This window comes from Andrena cerasifolii, unplaced genomic scaffold (genome assembly GCF_050908995.1).
Source record: "Andrena cerasifolii isolate SP2316 unplaced genomic scaffold, iyAndCera1_principal scaffold1651, whole genome shotgun sequence".
In the NCBI taxonomy this organism is placed as follows: Eukaryota; Metazoa; Arthropoda; class Insecta; order Hymenoptera; family Andrenidae; genus Andrena; species Andrena cerasifolii.
This window is the reverse complement of record NW_027486543.1, coordinates 1-21,980: the sequence shown is the minus strand read 5'-3', so window position 1 is coordinate 21,980 and position 21,980 is coordinate 1. Positions and strand designations below refer to the sequence as shown.

At 20.5% G+C, this 21,980-nt stretch overlaps 1 long non-coding RNA gene across 50 annotated transcripts; it reads right to left on the bottom strand.

Annotated features, from left to right (window-relative positions):
- Positions 1-199: 199 nt before the first annotated feature.
- LOC143378243 (uncharacterized) lies at positions 200-21,653 on the bottom strand. Of its 50 annotated transcripts, none has more exons than XR_013087880.1 (13): positions 19,767-21,653; positions 17,772-18,895; positions 16,021-16,859; positions 14,851-15,417; positions 14,279-14,388; positions 11,829-14,032; positions 11,178-11,582; positions 9,513-10,394; positions 8,856-9,109; positions 6,869-7,877; positions 4,286-6,324; positions 927-1,125; positions 200-451 (listed from the first exon to the last, which is right to left on the bottom strand). It is a non-coding gene; the product is annotated as an uncharacterized LOC143378243 (long non-coding RNA). The 50 variants fall into 50 exon arrangements; XR_013087881.1 differs by having other exon boundaries at positions 408-467; XR_013087879.1 differs by lacking the exon at positions 200-451 and adding an exon at positions 754-792 and having other exon boundaries at positions 912-1,125.
- Between the last annotated feature and the right edge of the window lie 327 nt (positions 21,654-21,980).

Sequence of the window (21,980 nt, the reverse complement as noted above, 5' to 3'; positions counted from 1 at the left end):
ACCTATTTTTTCCTGTAAATTTTATTTATCTATTTCTTTCTCTAATTTATTACTATTTTTCTCTATTTATTCACCTATATTTTATCTCTAGTTATTTACCTACATTTTTGTCTATTTATTTACCTATTTTCTCTATTATTTACCTCTTTTGTTTCACTACTTATTTACCAATTTTTCTCTAGTTATTTACCTTCTTTTTTCTGTATTTATTTACCTACTTTGTTTTCTCTACTTCATTACCTATTTTTCTCTATTTCTTTATCTATTTTTTTCTCTAATTATTTACCTATTTTTTCTCTGTTTATTTACCTATTTTTCTCTATTATATTTACCTACTTTTTCTCTATTTATTTACTCTATTTTTCTCTAGTTATTTACATATTTCTTTCTCTCATTTATTTACCTATTTTTTCTCTGTTTAGTTACCTATTTTTTCCTCTAATTTATTTACCTATTTTTTTATTTACCTTTTTTTCCTTGATTTATTTAGCTATTTTTCTCTATTTATTTAGCTATTTTTCTCTATTTATAAACCTATTTTTCTCTAATTTCTTTACCAATTTTCTCTCTTTATTTACCTATTTTTTCCTGTAATTTATTTATCTATTTTTTTTCTCTAATTTATTTACCTATTTTTCTCTATTTATTCACCTATTTTCTCTCCATTTATTTATCTATTTTTTTCTCTAATTTATTTACCTATTTTTTCTCTAGTTTATTTACCTATTTTTGTCTATTTATTTGGCTATTTTTTCTCTATTTTATTTACCTATTTTTTATCTATTTATTTACCTACTTTTTCTCTTTTTATTTATCTATTTTTTCTCTAGTTATTTACCTATTTCTTTCTCTCATTTATTTACCTATTTTTTCTCTGTTTAGTTACCTATTTTTTCCTCTAATTTATTTACATATTTTTTATTTACCTTTTTTTCCTTGATTTATTTAGCTATTTTTCTCTATTGATACACCTATTTTTCTCTATTTACTTACCTATTTTTTCTCTAGTTATTTACCTACTTTTTTCTCTAATTTATTTACCTATTTTTCTGTTTATTTACCTATTTTTTCCTCTAATTTATTTACCTATTTTTTTATTTACCTTTTTTTCTTTCATTTATTTAGCTATTTTCTCTATTTCATTACCAATTTTTTCTCTGTTTATTTACCTATTTTTTCCTGTAATTTATTTACCTCTTTTTTCTCTATTTATTTACCTATTTTTCTCTATTTATTTACCTATTTTTCCTATTTTATTTACCTCTTTTTTCTCTATTTATTTACCTATTTTTCTCTATTTATTTACCTATTTTTCTCTAGTTATTTACCTATTCCTTTCTCTCATTTATTTACCTATTTTTTCTCTGTTTAGTTACCTATTTTTTCCTCTAATTTATTTACCTATTTTTTTATTTACCTTTTTTTCCTTGATTTATTTAGATATTTTTCTCTATTTATTTAGCTATTTTTCTCCATTTATAAACCTATTTTTCTCTAATTTCTTTACCAATTTTTTCTCTCCTTTATTTACCTATTTTTTCCTGTAATTTATTTATCTATTTCTTTCTCTAATTTATTTACCTATTTTTCTCTATTTATTCACCTATTTTCTCTCTATTTATTTATCTATTTTTTTCTCTAATTTATTTACCTATTTTTTCTCTAGTTTATTTACCTATTTTTGTCTATTTATTTACCTATTTTTCTCTATTTATTTACCTCTTTTGTTTTCACTATTTATTTACCAATTTTTCTCTAGTTATTTACCTTCTTTTTCTGTATTTATTTACCTACTTTGTTTTCTCTACTTCATTACCTATTTTTCTCTATTTCTTTATCTATTTTTTTCTCTAATTTATTTACCTATTTTTTCTCTGTTTATTTGCCTATTTTTCTCTATTATATTTACCTACTTTTTCTCTATTTATTTACCTATTTTTCTCTAGTTATTTACATATTTCTTTCTCTCATTTATTTACCTATTTTTTCTCTGTTTAGTTACCTATTTTTTCCTCTAATTTATTTACCTATTTTTTTATTTACCTTTTTTTCCTTGATTTATTTAGCTATTTTTCTCTATTTATATAGCTATTTTTCTCTATTTATAAACCTATTTTTCTCTAATTTCTTTACCAATTTTTTCTCTCTTTATTTATATTTTTTTCCTGTAATTTATTTATCTATTTTTTTTCTCTAATTTATTTACCTATTTTTCTCTATTTATTCACCTATTTTCTCTCCATTTATTTATCTATTTTTTTCTCTAATTTATTTACCTATTTTTTCTCTGTTTAGTTACCTATTTTTTCCTCTAATTTATTTACCTATTTTTTTATTTACCTTTTTTCCTTGATTTATTTAGCTATTTTTCTCTATTTATTTAGCTATCTTTCTCTATTTATGAACGTATTTTTCTCTAATTTCTTTACCAATTTTTTCTCTGTTTATTTACCTATTTTTTCCTGTAATTTATTTATCTATTTCTTTCTCTAATTTATTTACCTATTTTTCTCTATTTATTCACCTATTTTCTCTCTATTTATTTATCTATTTTTTTCTCTAATTTATTTACCTATTTTTTCTCTAGTTTATTTACCTATTTTTGTCTATTTATTTACCTATTTTTCTCTATTTATTTACCTCTTTTGTTTTCACTACTTATTTACCAATTTTTCTCTAGTTATTTACCTTCTTTTTCTGTATTTATTTACCTACTTTGTTTTCTCTACTTCATTACCTATTTTTCTCTATTTCTTTATCTATTTTTTTCTCTAATTTATTTACCTATTTTTTCTCTGTTTATTTACCTATTTTCTCTATTATATTTACCTACTTTTTCTCTATTTATTTACCTATTTTTCTCTAGTTATTTACATATTTCTTTCTCTCATTTATTTACCTATTTTTTCTCTGTTTAGTTACCTATTTTTTCCTCTAATTTATTTACCTATTTTTTTATTTACCTTTTTTTCCTTGATTTATTTAGCTATTTTTCTCTATTTATTTAGCTATTTTTCTCTAATTATAAACCAATTTTTCTCTAATTTCTTTACCAATTTTTTCTCTCTTTATTTACCTATTTTTTCCTGTAATTTATTTATCTATTTCTTTCTCTAATTTATTTACCTATTTTTCTCTATTTATTCACCTATTTTCTCTCTATTTATTTATCTATTTTTTCTCTAATTTATTTACCTATTTTTTCTCTAGTTTATTTACCTATTTTTGTCTATTTATTTACCTATTTTTCTCTATTTATTTACCTCTTTTGTTTTCACTATTTATTTACCAATTTTTCTCTAGTTATTTACCTTCTTTTTCTGTATTTATTTACCTACTTTGTTTTCTCTACTTCATTACCTATTTTTCTCTATTTCTTTATCTATTTTTTTCTCTAATTTATTTACCTATTTTTTCTCTATTTATTTACCTATTTTTCTCTATTTATTTACCTCTTTTGTTTTCACTATTTATTTACCAATTTTTCTCTAGTTATTTACCTTCTTTTTCTGTATTTATGTACCTACTTTGTTTTCTCTACTTCATTACCTATTTTTCTCTATTTCTTTATCTATTTTTTTCTCTAATTTATTTACCTATTTTTTCTCTGTTTATTTGCCTATTTTTCTCTATTATATTTACCTACTTTTTCTCTATTTATTTACCTATTTTTCTCTAGTTATTTACATATTTCTTTCTCTCATTTATTTACCTATTTTTTCTCTGTTTAGTTACCTATTTTTTCCTCTAATTTATTTACCTATTTTTTTATTTACCTTTTTTTCCTTGATTTATTTAGCTATTTTTCTCTATTTATATAGCTATTTTTCTCTATTTATAAACCTATTTTTCTCTAATTTCTTTACCAATTTTTTCTCTCTTTATTTACCTATTTTTTCCTGTAATTTATTTATCTATTTTTTTTCTCTAATTTATTTACCTATTTTTCTCTATTTATTCACCTATTTTCTCTCCATTTATTTATCTATTTTTTTCTCTAATTTATTTACCTATTTTTTCTCTAGTTTATTTACCTATTTTTGTCTATTTATTTGGCTATTTTTTTCTCTATTTTATTTACCTATTTTTTATCTATTTTATTTACCTACTTTTTCTCTTTTTATTTATCTATTTTTTCTCTAGTTATTCACCTATTTCTTTCTCTCATTTATTTACCTATTTTTTCTCTGTTTAGTTACCTATTTTTTCCTCTAATTTATTTACATATTTTTTTATTTACCTTTTTTTCCTTGATTTATTTAGCTATTTTTCTCTATTGATACACCTATTTTTCTCTATTTACTTACCTATTTTTCTCTAGTTATTTACCTACTTTTTTCTCTAATTTATTTACCTATTTTTCTGTTTATTTACCTATTTTTTCCTCTAATTTATTTACCTATTTTTTTATTTACCTTTTTTTCTTTCATTTATTTAGCTATTTTCTCTATTTCTTTACCAATTTTTTCTCTGTTTATTTACCTATTTTTTCCTGTAATTTATTTACCTCTTTTTTCTCTATTTATTTACCTATTTTTCTCTATTTATTTATCTATTTTTCCCTATTTTATTTACCTCTTTTTTCTCTATTTATTTACCTATTTTTCTCTATTTATTTACCTATTTTTCTCTAGTTATTTACCTCCTTTTTCTGTATTTATTTACCTACTTTGTTTTCTCTACTTCATTACCTATTTTTCTCTATTTCTTTATCTATTTTTTTCTCTAATTTATTTAGCTATTTTTCTCTGTTTATTTACCTATTTTTCTCTATTTTATTTACCTACTTTTTCTCTATTTATTTACCTATTTTTCTCTAGTTATTTACCTATTTCTTTCTCTCATTTATTTACCTATTTTTTCTCTGTTTAGTTACCTATTTTTTCCTCTAATTTATTTACCTATTTTTTTATTTACCTTTTTTTCCTTGATTTATTTAGCTATTTTTCTCTATTTATTTAGCTATTTTTCTCTATTTATGAACGTATTTTTCTCTAATTTCTTTACCAATTTTTTCTCTGTTTATTTACCTATTTTTTCCTGTAATTCATTTATCTATTTTTTTCTTTAATTTATTTACCTATATTTCTCTATTTATTCACCTATTTTCTCTCTATTTATTTATCTATTTTTTTCTCTAATTTATTTACCTATTTTTTCTCTAGTTTATTTACCTATTTTTGGCTATATTTTTCTTTATTTTATTTACCTATTTTTTATCTATTTTATTTACCTACTTTTTCTCTTTTTATTCATCTATATTTTCTCTAGTTATTTACCTATTTCTTTCTCTCATTTATTTACCTATTTTTTCTCTGTTTAGTTACCTATTTTTTCCTCTAATTTATTTACCTATTTTTTTATTTACCTTTTTTTCTTTCATTTATCTAGCTAATTTTCTCTATTTATACACCTATTTTTTCTCTAGTTTATTTACCTATTTTTCTCTATTTATTAACCTATTTTTTCTCTATTTATTTACCTATTTTTCCCTATTTTATTTACCTCTTTTTTCTCTATTTATTTACCTATTTTTCTCTATTTATTTACCTATTTTTTCTCTTATTTATTTACCTATTTTTTCTCTGTTTATTTACCTATTTTTTCCTTTAATTTATTTACCTATTTTTTATTTACCTTTTTTTCCTTGATTTATTTAGCTATTTATCTATATTTATACACCTATTTTTCTCTAAATAATTTACCTATTTTTCTCTATTTATTTACCTATTTTTTCCCTATTTTATTTACCTCTTTTTTCTCTATTTATTTACCTATTTTTCTCTATTTATTTACCTATTTTTTTCTCTCATTTATTTACCTATTTTTTCTCTATTTATTTGCCTATATTTTTCTCTATTTTATTTACCTATTTTTTATTTACCTTTTTTTCTTTGATTTATTTAGCTATTTATCTATATTTATACACCTATTTTTTCTCTAAATAATTTACCTATTTTTTTCTCTATTTTTTTACCTCTTTTGTTTTCTCTATTTATTTACCTATTTTTTCTCTGTTTATTTAACTATTTTTTCCTTTAATTTATTTACCTATTTTTTATTTACCTTTTTTTCTTTGATTTATTTAGCTATTTATCTATATTTATACACCTACTTTTTCTCTAAATAATTTAACTATTTTTCTCTATTTATTTACCTATTTTTTCTCTATTTATTTACCTCTTTTGTTTTCTCTATTTATTTACCTATTTTTCTCTAGTTATTTACCTCCTTTTTCTGTATTTATTTACCTACTTTGTTTTCTCTACTTCATTACCTATTTTTCTCTATTTCTTTATCTATTTTTTTCTCTAATTTATTTACCTATTTTTTCTCTGTTTATTTACCTATTTCTTTCTCTCATTTATTTACCTATTTTTTCCTCTAATTTATTTACCTATTTTTTTATTTACCTTTTTTTCCTTGATTTATTTAGCTATTTTTCTCTATTTATTTAGCTATTTTTCTCTATTTATAAACCTATTTTTCTCTAATTTCTTTACCAATTTTTTCTCTGTTTATTTACCTATTTTGGTCTATTTATTTGCCTATTTTTTCTCTATTTTATTTACCTATTTTTTATCTATTTATTTACCTCTTTTTTCTCTATTTATTTACCTATTCTTCTCTATTTATTTACCTATTTTTTCTCTCATTTATTTACCTATTTTTTCTCTGTTTATTTACCTACTTTTTTCCATTAATTTATTTACCTATTTTTCATTTACCTTTTTTCTTTGATTTATTTAGCTATTTTTCTCTAGTTATTTACCTCCTTTTTCTGTATTTAATTACCTACTTAGTTTTCTCTACTTCATTACCTATTTTTCTCTATTTCTTTATGTATTTTTTCCTCTGATTTATTTACCTATTTTTCTCTGTTTATTAACCTATTTTTCTCTATTTTATTTACCTACTTTTTCTCTATTTATTTACCTATTTTTCTCTAGTTATTTACCTATTTCGTTCTCTCATTTATTTACCTATTTTTTCTCTGTTTAGTAACCTATTTTTTCCTCTAATTTATTTACCTTTTTTTTTATTTACCTTTTTTTCCTTGATTTATTTAGCTATTTTTCTCTATTTATACACCTATTTTTCTCTAATTTCTTTACCTATTTTTCTCTATTTATTCACCTATTTTTCTCTATTTATTTACCTATTTTTCCCTATTTTATTTACCTCTTTTTCTCTATTTATTTACCTATTTTTCTCTGTTTATTAACCTATTTTTCTCTATTTTATTTACCTACTTTTTCTCTATTTATTTACCTATTCTTCTCTATTTATTTACCTATTTTTTCTCTCATTTATTTACCTATTTTTTCTCTGTTTATTTACCTACTTTTTCCATTAATTTATTTACCTATTTTTCATTTACCTTTTTTTCTTTGATTTATTTAGCTATTTATCTATATTTATACACCTATTTTCTCTCTAAATAATTTAACTATTTTTTCTCTATTTATTTACCTATTTTTTCTCTATTTATTTACCTACTTTTTCTCTATTTATTTACCTATTTTTCTCTAGTTATTTACCTATTTCGTTCTCTCATTTATTTACCTATTTTTTCTCTGTTTAGTAACCTATTTTTTCCTCTAATTTATTTACCTTTTTTTTATTTACCTTTTTTTCCTTGATTTATTTAGCTATTTTTCTCTATTTATACACCTATTTTTCTCTAATTTCTTTACCTATTTTTCTCTATTTATTCACCTATTTTTCTCTATTTATTTACCTATTTTTCCCTATTTTATTTACCTCTTTTTTCTCTATTTATTTACCTATTTTTCTCTATTTATTTACCTATTTTTCCCTATTTTATTTACCTCTTTTTTCTCTATTTATTTACCTATTTTTCTCTATTTATTTACCTATTTTTTCCTCTAATTTATTTACCTATTTTTTTATTTACCTTTTTTCCCTTGATTTATTTAGATATTTTTCTCTATTTATTTAGCTATTTTTCTCCATTTATAAACCTATTTTTCTCTAATTTCTTTACCAATTTTTTCTCTCTTTATTTACCTATTTTTTCCTGTAATTTATTTATCTATTTCTTTCTCTAATTTATTTACCTATTTTTCTCTATTTATTCACCTATTTTCTCTCTATTTATTTATCTATTTTTTCTCTAATTTATTTACCTATTTTTTCTCTAGTTTATTTACCTATTTTTGTCTATTTATTTACCTATTTTTCTCTATTTATTTACCTCTTTTGTTTTCACTATTTATTTACCAATTTTTCTCTAGTTATTTACCTTCTTTTTCTGTATTTATTTACCTACTTTGTTTTCTCTACTTCATTACCTATTTTTCTCTATTTCTTTATCTATTTTTTTCTCTAATTTATTTACCTATTTTTTTCTCTGTTTATTTACCTATTTTTCTCTATTATATTTACCTACTTTTTCTCTATTTATTTACCTATTTTTCTCTAGTTATTTACATATTTCTTTCTCTCATTTATTTACCTATTTTTCCTCTGTTTAGTTACCTATTTTTTCCTCTAATTTATTTACCTATTTTTTTATTTACCTTTTTTTCCTTGATTTATTTAGCTATTTTTCTCTATTGATACACCTATTTTTCTCTATTTACTTACCTATTTTTTCTCTAGTTATGTACCTACTTTTTTCTCTAATTTATTTACCTATTTTTCTGTTTATTTACCTATTTTTTCCTCTAATTTATTTACCTATTTTTTATTTACCTTTTTTTCTTTCATTTATTTAGCTATTTTCTCTATTTCTTTACCAATTTTTTCTCTGTTTATTTACCTATTTTTTCCTGTAATTTATTTACCTCTTTTTTCTCTATTTATTGACCTATTTTTCTCTATTTATTTACCTATTTTTCCCTATTTTATTTACCTCTTTTTTCTCTATTTATTTACCTATTTTTCTCTATTTATTTACCTATTTTTCTCTAGTTATTTACCTCCTTTTTCTGTATTTATTTACCTACTTTGTTTTCTCTACTTCATTACCTATTTTTCTCTATTTCTTTATCTATTTTTTTCTCTAATTTATTTAGCTATTTTTCTCTGTTTATTTACCTATTTTTCTCTATTTTATTTACCTACTTTTTCTCTATTTATTTACCTATTTTTCTCTAGTTATTTACCTATTTCTTTCTCTCATTTATTTACCTATTTTTTCTCTGTTTAGTTACCTATTTTTTCCTCTAATTTATTTACCTATTTTTTTATTTACCTTTTTTTCCTTGATTTATTTAGCTATTTTTCTCTATTTATTTAGCTATTTTTCTCTATTTATGAACGTATTTTTCTCTAATTTCTTTACCAATTTTTTCTCTGTTTATTTACCTATTTTTTCCTGTAATTCATTTATCTATTTTTTTCTTTAATTTATTTACCTATTTTTCTCTACTTATTCACCTATTTTCTCTCTATTTATTTATCTATTTTTTTCTCTAATTTATTTACCTATTTTTTCTCTAGTTTATTTACCTATTTTTGGCTATTTTTTTCTTTATTTTATTTACCTATTTTTTATCTATTTATTTACCTACTTTTTCTCTTTTTATTTATCTATATTTTCTCTAGTTATTTACCTATTTCTTTCTCTCATTTATTTACCTATTTTTTCTCTGTTTAGTTACCTATTTTTTCCTCTAATTTATTTACCTATTTTTTTATTTACCTTTTTTTCTTTCATTTATTTAGCTAATTTTCTCTATTTATACACCTATTTTTTCTCTAGTTTATTTACCTATTTTTCTCTATTTATTAACCTATTTTTTCTCTATTTATTTACCTATTTTTCCCTATTTTATTTACCTCTTTTTTCTCTATTTATTTACCTATTTTTCTCTATTTATTTACCTATTTTTCTCTCATTTATTTACCTATTTTTTCTCTGTTTATTTACCTATTTTTTCCTTTAATTTATTTACCTATTTTTTATTTACCTTTTTTTCCTTGATTTATTTAGCTATTTATCTATATTTATACACCTATTTTTCTCTAAATAATTTACCTATTTTTCTCTATTTATTTACCTATTTTTCCCTATTTTATTTACCTCTTTTTTCTCTATTTATTTACCTATTTTTCTCTATTTATTTACCTATTTTTTTCTCTCATTTATTTACCTATTTTTTAGTTACCTTTTTTTCTTTGATTTATTTAGCTATTTATCTATATTTATACACCTACTTTTTCTCTAAATAATTTAACTATTTTTCTCTATTTATTTACCTATTTTTTCTCTATTTATTTACCTCTTTTGTTTTCTCTACTTATTTACCTATTTTTCTCTAGTTATTTACCTCCTTTTTCTGTATTTATTTACCTACTTTGTTTTCTCTACTTCATTACCTATTTTTCTCTATTTCTTTATCTATTTTTTTCTCTAATTTATTTACCTATTTTTTCTCTGTTTATTTACCTATTTCTTTCTCTCATTTATTTACCTATTTTTTCCTCTAATTTATTTACCTATTTTTTTATTTACCTTTTTTTCCTTGATTTATTTAGCTATTTTTCTCTATTTATTTAGCTATTTTTCTCTATTTATAAACCTATTTTTCTCTAATTTCTTTACCAATTTTTTCTCTGTTTATTTACCTATTTTTTCCTGTAATTTATTTATCTATTTTTTTCTCTAATTTATTTACCTATTTTTCTCCATTTATTCACCTATTTTCTCTCTATTTATTTATCTATTTTTTTCTCTAATTTATTTACCTATTTTTTCTCTAGTTTATTTACATATTTTGGTCTATTTATTTGCCTATTTTTTCTCTATTTTATTTACCTATTTTTTATCTATTTATTTACCTCTTTTTTCTCTATTTATTTACCTATTTTTTCTCTCATTTATTTACCTATTTTTTCTCTGTTTATTTACCTACTTTTTCCATTAATTTATTTACCTATTTTTCATTTACCTTTTTTCTTTGATTTATTTAGCTATTTATCTATATTTATACACCTATTTTCTCTCTAAATAATTTAACTATTTTTTCTCTATTTATTTACCTATTTTTTCTCTATTTATTTACCTCTTTTGTTTTCTCTATTTATTTACCTATTTTTCTCTAGTTATTTACCTCCTTTTTCTGTATTTAATTACCTACTTAGTTTTCTCTACTTCATTACCTATTTTTCTCTATTTCTTTATGTATTTTTTCCTCTGATTTATTTACCTATTTTTCTCTGTTTATTAACCTATTTTTCTCTATTTTATTTACCTACTTTTTCTCTATTTATTTACCTATTTTTCTCTAGTTATTTACCTATTTCGTTCTCTCATTTATTTACCTATTTTTTCTCTGTTTAGTAACCTATTTTTTCCTCTAATTTATTTACCTTTTTTTTTATTTACCTTTTTTTCCTTGATTTATTTAGCTATTTTTCTCTATTTATACACCTATTTTTCTCTAATTTCTTTACCTATTTTTCTCTATTTATTCACCTATTTTTCTCTATTTATTTACCTATTTTTCCCTATTTTATTTACCTCTTTTTTCTCTATTTATTTACCTATTTTTCTCTGTTTATTAACCTATTTTTCTCTATTTTATTTACCTACTTTTTCTCTATTTATTTACCTATTCTTCTCTATTTATTTACCTATTTTTTCTCTCATTTATTTACCTATTTTTTCTCTGTTTATTTACCTACTTTTTCCATTAATTTATTTACCTATTTTTCATTTACCTTTTTTCTTTGATTTATTTAGCTATTTATCTATATTTATACACCTATTTTCTCTCTAAATAATTTAACTATTTTTTCTCTATTTATTTACCTATTTTTTCTCTATTTATTTACCTACTTTTTCTCTATTTATTTACCTATTTTTCTCTAGTTATTTACCTATTTCGTTCTCTCATTTATTTACCTATTTTTTCTCTGTTTAGTAACCTATTTTTTCCTCTAATTTATTTACCTTTTTTTTATTTACCTTTTTTTCCTTGATTTATTTAGCTATTTTTCTCTATTTATACACCTATTTTTCTCTAATTTCTTTACCTATTTTTCTCTATTTATTCACCTATTTTTCTCTATTTATTTACCTATTTTTCCCTATTTTATTTACCTCTTTTTTCTCTATTTATTTACCTATTTTTCTCTATTTATTTACCTATTTTTCCCTATTTTATTTACCTCTTTTTTCTCTATTTATTTACCTATTTTTCTCTATTTATTTACCTATTTTTTCCTCTAATTTATTTACCTATTTTTTTATTTACCTTTTTTTCCTTGATTTATTTAGATATTTTTCTCTATTTATTTAGCTATTTTTCTCTATTTATAAACCTATTTTTCTCTAATTTCTTTACCAATTTTTTCTCTCTTTATTTACCTATTTTTTCCTGTAATTTATTTATCTATTTTTTTTCTCTAATTTATTTACCTATTTTTCTCTATTTATTCACCTATTTTCTCTCCATTTATTTATCTATTTTTTTCTCTAATTTATTTACCTATTTTTTCTCTAGTTTATTTACCTATTTTTGTCTATTTATTTGGCTATTTTTTTCTCTATTTTATTTACCTATTTTTTATCTATTTATTTACCTACTTTTTCTCTTTTTATTTATCTATTTTTTCTCTAGTTATTTACCTATTTCTTTCTCTCATTTATTTACCTATTTTTTCTCTGTTTAGTTACCTATTTTTTCCTCTAATTTATTTACATATTTTTTTATTTACCTTTTTTTCCTTGATTTATTTAGCTATTTTTCTCTATTGATACACCTATTTTTCTCTATTTACTTACCTATTTTTTCTCTAGTTATTTACCTACTTTTTTCTCTAATTTATTTACCTATTTTTCTGTTTATTTACCTATTTTTTCCTCTAATTTATTTACCTATTTTTTTATTTACCTTTTTTTCTTTCATTTATTTAGCTATTTTCTCTATTTCTTTACCAATTTTTTCTCTGTTTATTTACCTATTTTTTCCTGTAATTTATTTACCTCTTTTTTCTCTATTTATTTACCTATTTTTCTCTATTTATTTACCTATTTTTCCCTATTTTATTTACCTCTTTTTTCTCTATTTATTTACCTATTTTTCTCTATTTATTTACCTATTTTTCTCTAGTTATTTACCTATTCCTTTCTCTCATTTATTTACCTATTTTTTCTCTGTTTAGTTACCTATTTTTTCCTCTAATTTATTTACCTATTTTTTTATTTACCTTTTTTTCCTTGATTTATTTAGATATTTTTCTCTATTTATTTAGCTATTTTTCTCCATTTATAAACCTATTTTTCTCTAATTTCTTTACCAATTTTTTCTCTCTTTATTTACCTATTTTTTCCTGTAATTTATTTATCTATTTCTTTCTCTAATTTATTTACCTATTTTTCTCTATTTATTCACCTATTTTCTCTCTATTTATTTATCTATTTTTTTCTCTAATTTATTTACCTATTTTTTCTCTAGTTTATTTACCTATTTTTGTCTATTTATTTACCTATTTTTCTCTATTTATTTACCTCTTTTGTTTTCACTATTTATTTACCAATTTTTCTCTAGTTATTTACCTTCTTTTTCTGTATTTATTTACCTACTTTGTTTTCTCTACTTCATTACCTATTTTTCTCTATTTCTTTATCTATTTTTTTCTCTAATTTATTTACCTATTTTTTCTCTGTTTATTTACCTATTTTTCTCTATTATATTTACCTACTTTTTCTCTATTTATTTACCTATTTTTCTCTAGTTATTTACATATTTCTTTCTCTCATTTATTTACCTATTTTTTCTCTGTTTAGTAACCTATTTTTTCCTCTAATTTATTTACCTTTTTTTTTATTTACCTTTTTTCCTTGATTTATTTAGCTATTTTTCTCTATTTATACACCTATTTTTCTCTAATTTCTTTACCTATTTTTCTCTATTTATTCACCTATTTTTCTCTATTTATTTACCTATTTTTCCCTATTTTATTTACCTCTTTTTTCTCTATTTATTTACCTATTTTTCTCTGTTTATTAACCTATTTTTCTCTATTTTATTTACCTACTTTTTCTCTATTTATTTACCTATTCTTCTCTATTTATTTACCTATTTTTTCTCTCATTTATTTACCTATTTTTCTCTGTTTATTTACCTACTTTTTCCATTAATTTATTTACCTATTTTTCATTTACCTTTTTTTCTTTGATTTATTTAGCTATTTATCTATATTTATACACCTATTTTCTCTCTAAATAATTTAACTATTTTTTCTCTATTTATTTACCTATTTTTTCTCTATTTATTTACCTACTTTTTCTCTATTTATTTACCTATTTTTCTCTAGTTATTTACCTATTTCGTTCTCTCATTTATTTACCTATTTTTTCTCTGTTTAGTAACCTATTTTTTCCTCTAATTTATTTACCTTTTTTTTATTTACCTTTTTTTCCTTGATTTATTTAGCTATTTTTCTCCATTTATAAACCTATTTTTCTCTAATTTCTTTACCAATTTTTTCTCTCTTTATTTACCTATTTTTTCCAGTAATTTATTTATCTATTTCTTTCTCTAATTTATTTACCTATTTTTCTCTATTTATTCACCTATTTTCTCTCTATTTATTTATCTATTTTTTTCTCTAATTTATTTACCTATTTTTTCTCTAGTTTATTTACCTATTTTTGTCTATTTATTTACCTATTTTTCTCTATTTATTTACCTCTTTTGTTTTCACTATTTATTTACCAATTTTTCTCTAGTTATTTACCTTCTTTTTCTGTATTTATTTACCTACTTTGTTTTCTCTACTTCATTACCTATTTTTCTCTATTTATTTACCTATTTTTTCTCTGTTTAGTAACCTATTTTTTCCTCTAATTTATTTACCTTTTTTTTTATTTACCTTTTTTCCTTGATTTATTTAGCTATTTTTCTCTATTTATACACCTATTTTTCTCTAATTTCTTTACCTATTTTTCTCTATTTATTCACCTATTTTTCTCTATTTATTTACCTATTTTTCCCTATTTTATTTACCTCTTTTTTCTCTATTTATTTACCTATTTTTCTCTGTTTATTAACCTATTTTTCTCTATTTTATTTACCTACTTTTTCTCTATTTATTTACCTATTCTTCTCTATTTATTTACCTATTTTTTCTCTCATTTATTTACCTATTTTTTCTCTGTTTATTTACCTACTTTTTCCATTAATTTATTTACCTATTTTTCATTTACCTTTTTTTCTTTGATTTATTTAGCTATTTATCTATATTTATACACCTATTTTCTCTCTAAATAATTTAACTATTTTTTCTCTATTTATTTACCTATTTTTTCTCTATTTATTTACCTACTTTTTCTCTATTTATTTACCTATTTTTCTCTAGTTATTTACCTATTTCGTTCTCTCATTTATTTACCTATTTTTTCTCTGTTTAGTAACCTATTTTTTCCTCTAATTTATTTACCTTTTTTTTATTTACCTTTTTTTCCTTGATTTATTTAGCTATTTTTCTCCATTTATAAACCTATTTTTCTCTAATTTCTTTACCAATTTTTTCTCTCTTTATTTACCTATTTTTTCCAGTAATTTATTTATCTATTTCTTTCTCTAATTTATTTACCTATTTTTCTCTATTTATTCACCTATTTTCTCTCTATTTTATTTATCTATTTTTTTCTCTAATTTATTTACCTATTTTTTCTCTAGTTTATTTACCTATTTTTGTCTATTTATTTACCTATTTTTCTCTATTTATTTACCTCTTTTGTTTTCACTATTTATTTACCAATTTTTCTCTAGTTATTTACCTTCTTTTTCTGTATTTATTTACCTACTTTGTTTTCTCTACTTCATTACCTATTTTTCTCTATTTCTTTATCTATTTTTTTCTCTAATTTATTTACCTATTTTTTCTCTGTTTATTTACCTATTTTTCTCTATTATATTTACCTACTTTTTCTCTATTTATTTACCTATTTTTCTCTAGTTATTTACATATTTCTTTCTCTCATTTATTTACCTATTTTTTCTCTGTTTAGTTACCTATTTTTTCCTCTAATTTATTTACCTATTTTTTTATTTACCTTTTTTTCCTTGATTTATTTAGCTATTTTTCTCTATTTATTTAGCTATTTTTCTCTATTTATAAACCTATTTTTCTCTAATTTCTTTACCAATTTTTCTCTCTTTATTTACCTATTTTTTCCTGTAATTTATTTATCTATTTTTTTTCTCTAATTTATTTACCTATTTTTCTCTATTTATTCACCTATTTTCTCTCTATTTATTTATCTATTTTTTTCTCTAATTTATTTACCTATTTTTTCTCTAGTTTATTTACCTATTTTTGTCTATTTATTTACCTATTTTTCTCTATTTATTTACCTCTTTTGTTTTCACTATTTATTTACCAATTTTTCTCTAGTTATTTACCTTCTTTTTCTGTATTTATTTACCTACTTTGTTTTCTCTACTTCATTACCTATTTTTCTCTATTTCTTTATCTATTTTTTTCTCTAATTTATTTACCTATTTTTTCTCTGTTATTTACCTATTTTTCTCTATTATATTTACCTACTTTTTCTCTATTTATTTACCTATTTTTCTCTAGTTATTTACATATTTCTTTCTCTCATTTATTTACCTATTTTTCCTCTGTTTAGTTACCTATTTTTTCCTCTAATTTATTTACCTATTTTTTTATTTACCTTTTTTTCCTTGATTTATTTAGCTATTTTTCTCTATTGATACACCTATTTTTCTCTATTTACTTACCTATTTTTTCTCTAGTTATGTACCTACTTTTTTCTCTAATTTATTTACCTATTTTTCTGTTTATTTACCTATTTTTTCCTCTAATTTATTTACCTATTTTTTTATTTACCTTTTTTTCTTTCATTTATTTAGCTATTTTCTCTATTTCTTTTACCAATTTTTTCTCTGTTTATTTACCTATTTTTTCCTGTAATTTATTTAACTCTTTTTCTCTATTTATTTACCTATTTTTCTCTATTTATTTACCTATTTTTCCCTATTTTATTTACCTCTTTTTTCTCTATTTATTTACCTATTTTTCTCTATTTATTTACCTATTTTTCTCTAGTTATTTACCTCCTTTTTCTGTATTTATTTACCTACTTTGTTTTCTCTACTTCATTACCTATTTTTCTCTATTTCTTTATCTATTTTTTTCTCTAATTTATTTAGCTATTTTTCTCTGTTTATTTACCTATTTTTCTCTAATTTATTTACCTACTTTTTCTCTATTTATTTACCTATTTTTCTCTAGTTATTTACCTATTTCTTTCTCTCATTTATTTACCTATTTTTCTCTGTTTAGTTACCTATTTTTTCCTCTAATTTATTTACCTATTTTTTTATTTACCTTTTTTTCCTTGATTTATTTAGCTATTTTTCTCTATTTATTTAGCTATTTTTCTCTATTTATGAACGTATTTTTCTCTAATTTCTTTACCAATTTTTTCTCTGTTTATTTACCTATTTTTTCCTGTAATTCATTTATCTATTTTTTTCTTTAATTTATTTACCTATTTTTCTCTATTTATTCACCTATTTTCTCTCTATTTATTTATCTATTTTTTTCTCTAATTTATTTACCTATTTTTTCTCTAGTTTATTTACCTATTTTTGGCTATTTTTTTCTTTATTTTATTTACCTATTTTTTATCTATTTATTTACCTACTTTTTCTCTTTTTATTTATCTATATTTTCTCTAGTTATTTACCTATTTCTTTCTCTCATTTATTTACCTACTTTTTCTCTGTTTAGTTACCTATTTTTTCCTCTAATTTATTTACCTATTTTTTTATTTACCTTTTTTTCTTTCATTTATTTAGCTAATTTTCTCTATTTATACACCTATTTTTTCTCTAGTTTATTTACCTATTTTTCTCTATTTATTCACCTATTTTTTCTCTGTTTATTAACCTATTTTTCTCTATTTTATTTACCTACTTTTTCTCTATTTATTTACCTATTTTTCTCTAGTTATTTACCTATTTCGTTCTCTCATTTATTTACCTATTTTTTCTCTGTTTAGTAACCTATTTTTTCCTCTAATTTATTTACCTTTTTTTTTATTTACCTTTTTTTCCTTGATTTATTTAGCTATTTTTCTCTATTTATACACCTATTTTTCTCTAATTTCTTTACCTATTTTTCTCTATTTATTCACCTATTTTTCTCTATTTATTTACCTATTTTTCCCTATTTTATTTACCTCTTTTTTCTCTATTTATTTACCTATTTTTTTCTCTCATTTATTTACCTATTTTTTCTCTATTTATTTGCCTATATTTTTCTCTATTTTATTTACCTATTTTTTATTTACCTTTTTTTCTTTGATTTGTTTAGCTATTTATCTATATTTATACACCTATTTTTTCTCTAAATAATTTACCTATTTTTTTCTCTATTTTTTTACCTCTTTTGTTTTCTCTATTTATTTACCTATTTTTTCTCTGTTTATTTAACTATTTTTTCCTTTAATTTATTTACCTATTTTTTATTTACCTTTTTTTCTTTGATTTATTTAGCTATTTATCTATATTTATACACCTACTTTTTCTCTAAATAATTTAACTATTTTTCTCTATTTATTTACCTATTTTTTCGCTATTTATTTACCTCGTTTTCTCTATTTATTTACCTATTTTTCTCTAGTTATTTACCTCCTTTTTCTGTATTTATTTACCTACTTTGTTTTCTCTACTTCATTACCTATTTTTCTCTATTTCTTTATCTATTTTTTTCTCTAATTTATTTACCTATTTTTCTCTGTTTATTTACCTATTTCTTTCTCTCATTTATTTACCTATTTTTTCCTCTAATTTATTTACCTATTTTTTTATTTACCTTTTTTTCCTTGATTTATTTAGCTATTTTTCTCTATTTATTTAGCTATTTTTCTCTATTTATAAACCTATTTTTCTCTAATTTCTTTACCAATTTTTTCTCTGTTTATTTACCTATTTTTCCTGTAATTTATTTATCTATTTTTTTCTCTAATTTATTTACCTATTTTTCTCCATTTATTCACCTATTTTCTCTCTATTTATTTATCTATTTTTTTCTCTAATTTATTTACCTATTTTTTCTCTAGTTTATTTACCTATTTTGGTCTATTTATTTGCCTATTTTTTCTCTATTTTATTTACCTATTTTTTATCTATTTATTTACCTCTTTTTTCTCTATTTATTTACCTATTCTTCTCTATTTATTTACCTATTTTTTCTCTCATTTATTTACCTATTTTTTCTCTGTTTATTTACCTACTTTTTCCATTAATTTATTTACCTATTTTTCATTTACCTTTTTTCTTTGATTTATTTAGCTATTTATCTATATTTATACACCTATTTTCTCTCTAAATAATTTAACTATTTTTTCTCTATTTATTTACCTATTTTTCTCTATTTATTTACCTCTTTTGTTTTCTCTATTTATTTACCTATTTTTCTCTAGTTATTTACCTCCTTTTTCTGTATTTAATTACCTACTTTGTTTTCTCTACTTCATTACCTATTTTTCTCTATTTCTTTATGTATTTTTTCCTCTGATTTATTTACCTATTTTTCTCTGTTTATTAACCTATTTTTCTCTATTTTATTTACCTACTTTTTCTCTATTTATTTACCTATTTTTCTCTAGTTATTTACCTATTTCGTTCTCTCATTTATTTACCTATTTTTTCTCTGTTTAGTAACCTATTTTTTCCTCTAATTTATTTACCTTTTTTTTTATTTACCTTTTTTTCCTTGATTTATTTAGCTATTTTTCTCTATTTATACACCTATTTTTCTCTAATTTCTTTACCTATTTTTCTCTATTTATTCACCTATTTTTCTCTATTTATTTACCTATTTTTCCCTATTTTATTTACCTCTTTTTTCTCTATTTATTTACCTATTTTTCTCTGTTTATTAACCTATTTTTCTCTATTTTATTTACCTACTTTTTCTCTATTTATTTACCTATTCTTCTCTATTTATTTACCTATTTTTTCTCTCATTTATTTACCTATTTTTTCTCTGTTTATTTACCTACTTTTTCCATTAATTTATTTACCTATTTTTCATTTACCTTTTTTTCTTTGATTTATTTAGCTATATATCTATATTTATACACCTATTTTCTCTCTAAATAATTTAACTATTTTTTCTCTATTTATTTACCTATTTTTTCTCTATTTATTTACCTACTTTTTCTCTATTTATTTACCTATTTTTCTCTAGTTATTTACCTATTTCGTTCTCTCATTTATTTACCTATTTTTTCTCTGTTTAGTAACCTATTTTTTCCTCTAATTTATTTACCTTTTTTTTTATTTACCTTTTTTTCCTTGATTTATTTAGCTATTTTTCTCTATTTATACACCTATTTTTCTCTAATTTCTTTACCTATTTTTCTCTATTTATTCACCTATTTTTCTCTATTTATTTACCTATTTTTCCCTATTTTATTTACCTCTTTTTTCTCTATTTATTTACCTATTTTTCTCTATTTATTTACCTATTTTTCCCTATTTTATTTACCTCTTTTTTCTCTATTTATTTACCTATTTTTCTCTATTTATTTACCTATTTTTTTCTCTCATTTATTTACCTATTTTTTCTCTATTTATTTGCCTATATTTTTCTCTATTTTATTTACCTATTTTTTATTTACCTTTTTTTCTTTGATTTATTTAGCTATTTATCTATATTTATACACCTATTTTTTCTCTAAATAATTTACCTATTTTTTTCTCTATTTTTTTACCTCTTTTGTTTTCTCTATTTATTTACCTATTTTTTCTCTGTTTATTTAACTATTTTTTCCTTTAATTTATTTACCTATTTTTTATTTACCTTTTTTTCTTTGATTTATTTAGCTATTTATCTATATTTATACACCTACTTTTTCTCTAAATAATTTAACTATTTTTCTCTATTTATTTACCTATTTTTTCTCTATTTATTTACCTCTTTTGTTTTCTCTATTTATTTACCTATTTTTCTCTAGTTATTTACCTCCTTTTTCTGTATTTATTTACCTACTTTGTTTTCTCTACTTCATTACCTATTTTTCTCTATTCCTTTATCTATTTTTTTCTCTAATTTATTTACCTATTTTTTCTCTGTTTATTTACCTATTTTTCTCTATTTTATTTACCTACTTTTTCTCTATTTATTTACCTATTTTTCTCTAGTTATTTACCTATTTCTTTCTCTCATTTATTTACCTATTTTTTCCTCTAATTTATTTACCTATTTTTTTATTTACCTTTTTTTCCTTGATTTATTTAGCTATTTATCTATATTTATACACCTACTTTTTCTCTAAATAATTTAACTATTTTTCTCTATTTATTTACCTATTTTTTCTCTATTTATTTACCTCTTTTGTTTTCTCTATTTATTTACCTATTTTTCTCTAGTTATTTACCTCCTTTTTCTGTATTTATTTACCTACTTTGTTTTCTCTACTTCATTACCTATTTTTCTCTAGTTATTTACCTATTCCTTTCTCTCATTTATTTACCTATTTTTTCTCTGTTTAGTTACCTATTTTTTCCTCTAATTTATTTACCTATTTTTTTATTTACCTTTTTTTCCTTGATTTATTTAGATATTTTTCTCTATTTATTTAGCTATTTTTCTCCATTTATAAACCTATTTTTCTCTAATTTCTTTACCAATTTTTTCTCTCTTTACTTACCTATTTTTTCCTGTAATTTATTTATCTATTTCTTTCTCTAATTTATTTACCTATTTTTCTCTATTTATTCACCTATTTTCTCTCTATTTATTTATCTATTTTTTTCTCTAATTTATTTACCTATTTTTTCTCTAGTTTATTTACCTATTTTTGTCTATTTATTTACCTATTTTTCTCTATTTATTTACCTCTTTTGTTTTCACTATTTATTTACCAATTTTTCTCTAGTTATTTACCTTCTTTTTCTGTATTTATTTACCTACTTTGTTTTCTCTACTTCATTACCTATTTTTCTCTATTTCTTTAT